Raw genomic sequence first — 7,500 nt, forward strand, 5'->3', positions numbered from 1 at the left:
ATCAAGGAACATGTTCGTTGTTAACTTGTTTTTACGTGATGGTGGAGGCCTATAGATTAAGATGACACGGCAGGTAAAGTCTTTCAGTCTCATCAGCATATCAACCAATTCAAATGATTTTGGGTTAAAATCTTTCAAGATCGAGCTGTTAAAAGCTTTACGAAGAAAAAAGCCCACTCCGCCACCTTTGGCTGATACCCTAGGGACTTGAAGAATTTTGAAGTCCTGTAAATTATTCAAAAGTTCAGGTATTTGTGAATTGTTTATATCAGAATTAATCCATGTTTCGGTCACGGCGAGAATATCAAGTTTATTGCTTTGAATGATGTCGCATAGTAATGCAGACTTCTTGGTGACTGAACGGGCATTCCACAAGCCAAATTGAACTTTCGAAGTCGTTGTTTGATGTTTTTGTTGAGTTTCAAGTGGAAGTGAGACCAGGTTGTTGAAGTTAACGAGTCGCGGTTCAGTGATTGCATAGTTAGAGCGACTTCGGAGGCCAGAATTACATGAAATCCTCGACTGTATATGGAATGGTCCTTCATTGAAACCATAGCTTTTTCGATTTCCTCTAAACGGTTTTAGCAAACCCATCGTCTTAAGGGAATTCCATATGTTAAGGTCGAGGGGTCGAACTCGTTCAGAAACATGGCGGGTGGCTTGAACTTGAGTAGGAGCGATCACAGGAGCTTTCCACCAAAACTGGAGATTAAGTAGAATATTCCTCGAATAAATCAGCTTGGAAGCAGCCATGGATGTTGAAGTTATAATAGAAGACAAAATAAATGCGTTTAAACCAATGAACCCAGTAAACTAAGAGGCAAAAACTATGAGCAGCAAAACAGGCAACCAAACTAGGCGGTGCTCATTTACATATACTTGCAACAAATGCACTCGACGCCATCACCGTTCCTTACATAACAAAGACACGTCAACAAGAGAATCCAGGCAAGATCCTGAAAACGCAACAGCTTCAAATACAAGCCAAGAAGCCTGTAATTACAATATTCAAGGGAAAAGAAGCGTTCTCACTATTTGCCCTGTCCAAATGGTTAAGATAAAAGACAAAGACGGAAATTGCATCGAAGTATTAGCTATGCTCGATAGTGGTTCAAACACAAGTTTCATCTCGAAGAATGTTGCAAAGAAACTCGGGATTCGTGGTTACAAAACACATCTCACGATGAACCTCGCAGGCGGTCAAAAAAAGTCTGAGGAATCAGAGCTCATCGATCTAGCTGTTTCCTCGACTCTGGAACAAAGCGTTCAGAAATCTATGCAAGCTTATGCCATTAACAAGCCATGCAGTTCAGCAAGAACGGTCTCAAGAACGGCATTAGAAAGTTATCCTCATTTAAAACCAATCTCAAACAATTTGCATTTATCAGGCGGAACAGTAGACTTGTTGATTGGTACAGATTTTGCAGACGCTTTCAATGATGTGCATGTGATCTCAGGGAAAAGTGGAGAGCCGATAGCTAAACGAAATTGCTTCGGGTGGTATATCATCGGACCATTTGCTGGTCCAGTAAATCAGCAGTCGACAAGAATTAGTTCAGTGGATGTTGGAACAGTCAGCGTGCTAGAGGACACGAAGAAACTTCTAACACAAGATTTGATGGGAGTAAGACCAACCGAACTTTGTACATGTAGAGATAGCGATCTCCAGGAGAACAAGTTTATCAAATCGATTTCGGAGTCCACCAAAATCGTCGACGGAAGGGTACAAGTTCGAATGCCTTGGAGAGAAGATGGACCTCCAAATGAATCTAACTACGACGCTGCTTACAAGAGAATGATTTCCTCTGAAAACTCTTTCAAGAAAAAGGATTGCACCGAAATAATCGACTCTGAGGTACAAAAGCTGGTAGAACTAGACTTCATCACGGAAATACCCCCTTCAGACGTTAATCACAATCAGCCAGAATGGTATCTTCCTTTACAAGTGGTGTTCACCCCCGACAGAACAACCCAAGTCAGACTAGTATTTGATGCAAGTGCGAAAGGCCCAAACGGAAAATCCCTCAATGACCACCTGGAAAAAGGACCCAACTACATTAACAGTTTATTAAACGTGTTAATGGCTTGGCGGTATGATAATGTAGCATATACCGGAGACGTCCAAAAGATGTTCAACCAAGTGATGATCCATCCAGAAGATCAAGTCTTTCACCGTTTCCTATGGAGACCAAACGAAAATGAGATGGCTAGAATTTATCAGTGGAAAAGGTTGAACTTCGGAGATAAACCGGCCCCAGACATCACTGCTGGAGCTATCAACACCTTGGCAAAAGCTTGCCAAGATCGATTCCCAGAAGCTGCTGAAGAACTCCGTAAACATGTCTATGTCGATGACATTGGAGGATCTAAAGAAAATGAAGAAAGAAGCAAGCAAATGACAAACGAGATAGATTCCATACTTGCCACAGGCTGCTTTCAAGTCAAAGAGTGGAACTCGAACAACCAGAACATTGATCAGTCCGATCAAACTGTCGTGGATTTTCTTGGTCACAAGTGGAACAAAGCAAAGGATACATTTTCTTTCAAAAAGAATGAAATTGCTATAAGTGAGAGTCCAATCACAAAGAGGAATTGCCTTGGATATCTTGCACAACTATGGGATCCAATAGGACTCGTAATCCCAACAACCATCGAGTTCAGAATTGCTCTACAAGAACTATGGAACACAGGTTACTCTTGGGACGATATCCTCCCAGACTCAATCCATTTAAGATGGAAGATGAATGTTCAAGTACTTAACCAACTTCTCAAGTACGAATTCAGTAGAAAGCTCAAACCAGACGATGCAGTTGAATTACCAGAAATCCATGGATTTTGCGACGCGGGAGAGAAAGCTTATGGCTCAGTCCTGTTTCTAAGATGGAACCTTTCTAATGGAACTTACACCTGTACACCAATCTTGGTTAAAGCATTTGTGTCCCCATTGAAGAAGAAGTCAACACCTCGTTTAGAACTCATGGGATGCCTCTCACTCGCGAGAGTATATAAGACATGCAAGGAAGCATTAGAATTTGCTGGAATCAGCAACTGCAAAAGAATGTTCTGGATAGATTCCCAGATCGTGTTGTCATGGCTAAAAATCTGCCCAAGAAAGTTCAAGCCATTCGTCTCAGTTCGAGTAGCTGAAATTCAGGAAACGATTGACCCAGAAGAATTTCATTTTGTTAAGTCAAACCAGAACCCAGCCGATGCCTTAACCAAAGGGATTGCGCCAGAAGCCTTGGAAGACTGGTTAAAAGGTCCCAAATTCTTGAGGAAGCCAGAAGAAGAGTGGCCCGCCTTCAAAGAAAGCTCACCAAACAATGAGGAAAGGAAGTCATCAGATACGAAATGTGTGCAAGCCACAGCAACGGAGACCTTCTACGAATTTGTTCAGGACCCAGTTGATCAGACGCAAGCTGTCGGAAACCCTATCATGGAACATTTGATGAAATCGTGCTCAACGTTCAGAAAAGCCAGGAAAGTCATGGCATATGTTTTGAGGTTTATCAGCAACGCAAGAACAAAAGTAAAAAATCGAGACGTAATATTACTGAAAGAGTTATCACAAGCAGAACTTTGGCTGTCTAAATGGAGCCAACAAACCCTGGACAAAGATAAGATAGACAAAAAGTTGATTCCATCTGAGGACGAGCAAGGATTATTACGCGCACACGGAAGGCTGGAAAATATCAGATCTCTATCAAACGAGCTCCGCAATCCAATTATCCTCCCGAAAGGACATCAACTAGTTCACCTTCTTGTCTACCACCTTCACGAAAAGCGAGCTCATTGCAGCAGCAAAAGCCTCATTTACGAATCCAGACGTCGTTTTTGGATTATAGGCGTACGTCACATGGCAAAGCATCTTACGGCAAAATGTGTGACCTGCAAGAAGTTAAGAAGAAAGCCATTAGAGCAACTGATGGGCCAGCTCCCTAGGCTAAGAGTTGCAGTGGGATTCCCAGCATTCTGCAACACAGCAATTGACATGTTTGGCCCGCTGCAGATCAGAGTTGGTCGGAAAACATTAAAGGAAGCACATGCAATTATCCTTTCCTGCATGACTACTAGAGCAGTTCATCTAGAGTTAGTAACAGACAGAAGCACAGATACATTTCTCATGGCCTTCAGACGGTTCACGTCCATGAGAGGAAATCCAAACAACTGTTGGTCTGACTGTGGAAAAAACTTTATTGGTGCTCAACACTACTTAAAGGAAACCATGCAAGAATGGGACATCCCAAAAATCCAGAGTGCCGTTTGTGAAGAATTTTTTTTTGTACGTTTCACTGGAACTGGAATGTTCCACGAGCCAGCCATCAAAATGGTGTAGTAGAAAGTCTTATCAAATCTGTACGAAGAGCACTGGAAGTTTCGTGTAAGACCCAAGTCCTCACAGAAGAACAATGGAGAACCTTTCTGGCACAAGTCACCTGTCTCGTAAATCAGCGACCGCTTTATCCCAGTTCCAATGGTATTTGGGAAGGTCCACCCGTCACGCCAAACGACCTTTTAATCGGGAATCATTTTCCACCTCCTGTGCCAGAAGAGCAATCAAAAGTGAATCCAAGGGATCTCGTTAGGAGCACTGAAAAACGTGTACACGAATTTTGGAACTGTTGGCTGAAGTATTTCGCACCAGACCTGCTACCCAGGAACAAGTGGTACCGAAAGAGAGAGAACCTCAGAGAAGGAGATCTTGTTTTGGAGACGGAACCTACTCCCAGAAAAACATGGAAGATGGCAGTTGTACTCGAAACATTTCCTGGCGATGACGGACTCGTGAGGAAAGCAAAGATAAAAACAGCAAATGCAGTCTACGACAGACCTATTCACAAATAATGCCTAATTGCTACCAAAGAGGAATTAGATAACCCGACTTAAGTAAATAAACACGTCAAATTAAGCTGTTCAGTCTAATTAATGGAAATTTAATTATACCTCCGCACTGGGGGGAAGTGTTTTGCATAACGCATATATTTTTGACATAAAGATGGAACTTATAAAAGGAATAATAGGTACGTGTGAAAAGAAACGTGTTTAACATATCACGCATATTTTTGATAAAGTATAAATAGATACGTGCCTCGCCTTATAAAGTCAGAAGAGAAGGCAACCAGAATTGTAAGTAGTTTTCTTGTATCCCTAAGCTTTTCTGGTAGTTAGTTGTCTTGGAAAACTTTGTAACTTATGTTATTTTCTTTCGTTTGTAGTTTGACAACGTAAAACATAGACTTATGAAACTCAGTACTTGTCCAAAAATCTGTTTCCTCGACGTCTCTTCCGAAGGGATACTCATATCCAATTCAACTATGGAATTCAACATCAGGAATTTGTCTTGATATCAGCTGCGTAAGCGTCTTAGTACAACATGAAGAAACTGCTACATCTTGTTCGTGTAAGACATCTATGTACAGGACTTCGACAGCGATGTTGATCGAGCGGGACAAGCAAAATGTCCGCAATATTGAGGGATTGAGCAATAAAGTTGACTCTCTTTGCCATTTGATGAGTGAGAGGAACCACACCGAGCAGAATGAAAAAACGTTAAAGAAGAAAAGTACTTCTAAGGTGCATGTCCCATCAAGATGCCGGGTAAGTGTGGGTTGTTTGTTTCTTTAAACAGTTGCATTTTGTCATTAAGAACTTATGTAAGCTTAAAACTAGCCTGCAAACGCAGTCAAAGCATGTTCGTTTCTATACGTCTGCGTTCACGGGCTTAGCTCAAGACCGGTGTTTATTGGTTCAGAGGAGCCAACTTAAAGTGCCACTGCGCTCAAAAATTAATTCTCTTTTTTCTTAAATTTTGAGAGTATGTTTTCTTGGCATTGGATTGGCAAAAGTTTAGGCTGTATTTTCATGCAGATCACTGAGAACTGAACCGAGAATGGAGGACGTGTGAACATGAAATTTGAGCTTTTATACTGTTTTGCATATTTCTTAATTAAGCTGCTTTCACACACAATACACTACAAGTCTTCTGGTTAATTTCTTTTCAACCAAGCTCTCAGGTGCCCACCTGTAGCCAAGGAATGGGGGGCCATTAAAAATAAAACGTACTCAGATTAAATTGGGCTTTGACTGGAGACAAAAGGTTAAAATGTTGCCACTCAATTGTTAAACAAGAACAGTTTCAAAGTTGATGGTTGATGTGAAGAATTATGCTGGTCGAAGCCTTGTTATCCACCAAGGCAAAGTTCGATAACACCACCAAGATCAGCATATGTAAATATTCTTTATAATTATACTGTGCATTCTATCAAACAAAGCTACAAAAGAACTCTTTCTTTCAAATATCATCAGAAAAGTCAGTAGCTGCAAAAGTTTGGCCAATTTCTCTGCGACTGTTAGTTGTTTGGCATTTTTCTCCCGACGGTGTACTCCTGAAAGTTAACGAATGATGCTTTTTGATGCTTTTAGAATATTTTTCTATCCTGCACATGTAACTTGCCAATTATTTGATCAAGAAGATGTCGCAAAAGTTGAAAAATTTCTCCACTTTTCCTCCATGATCATTTTGTTTTTAGTTGTTCAACGGGCATATAAACCATGTAATCCCCATGTAGTCTTTCTCGTACTATTGATGCCAGTGTAGTGAGCTATCGACAGATCGACCTGTTATCAAAAATCAGAAGTTCCTCTCAACCATTGAAAAACATAAAAATATTTTGAAAGAATATTACTTACTGGCTATTGCTGGGGGTTCAAAGTATGGGAGACGTATTGACAGCTTACGTCTTTTCAATTTCCAATTCAAGAACTGGGTATTGCTACATAATTTTGAGCATGCCCTTTGGTCATACAGTAAATTTACATTTGAGTCCTGATCCAGGTAAGCTTTGAACAGTGTAGCAATAAATTAATCACATCTTTTGAACTGGAATAATAATAAGCATCTCAAGTTAGTATAATAACTTATTGACTGTGCTACTTCAACTTTAAAAGTATCTCAGACTGAATTTCGTACAATGTACAAGTGCCTTTTGGAAGATGATGCTACCTTCCAGGGCTTTTATCTGGAGGAAAGGTAAGTTACTGAGCCTTCATAAACTAACGCTATGTGATAAACATAAAGGGTCATTAGTTACATTGCAAATGATTCAAAACCAGTTTTGAAATCTGAGCAGACGTTGGCCTTTGTTTTCTGTCTCTGAAATTTTAAAGGTGTAGTTGTGTTTTTTCATGGCAATTTATGTTTACCAGTAAATAAATTTTACCAATTAATTTCGTATCTGCCATTGAGCACAAAGTGTCTTTGATTTTTTATGTGTTGCTTAAATAGAGTGTACGCTGCCCCTTTAATGTTTGATTCATAGCTTCTCAAAACAATTAAGGCAGCTTCCCTTCAGAAATGCAGCAACCCCTTTAGAAAGGGGTTTTCACCCTGGTACAGTGCTCAAAATTAGCAGTTGTCCGGTCATCCCAGACGACCAGAAAGTTTACTGGGTGACTAGTTTTTGGTAAAATGAAAAGGTTGGTTGCCAAAAGAAAAAACAA

General features: G+C 40.5%; 1 long non-coding RNA gene across 1 annotated transcript in view; it reads left to right on the top strand.

The window, feature by feature from the left end:
* LOC138015639 (uncharacterized) overlaps positions 1–7,500 on the top strand; it is a 30,038-nt gene that overhangs the window by 21,720 nt on the left and 818 nt on the right. The window lies entirely within an intron of this gene.

The sequence above is a fragment of the Montipora capricornis genome, chromosome 9, assembly GCF_036669925.1.
Source record: "Montipora capricornis isolate CH-2021 chromosome 9, ASM3666992v2, whole genome shotgun sequence".
NCBI classification, from domain to species: domain Eukaryota; kingdom Metazoa; phylum Cnidaria; class Anthozoa; order Scleractinia; family Acroporidae; genus Montipora; species Montipora capricornis.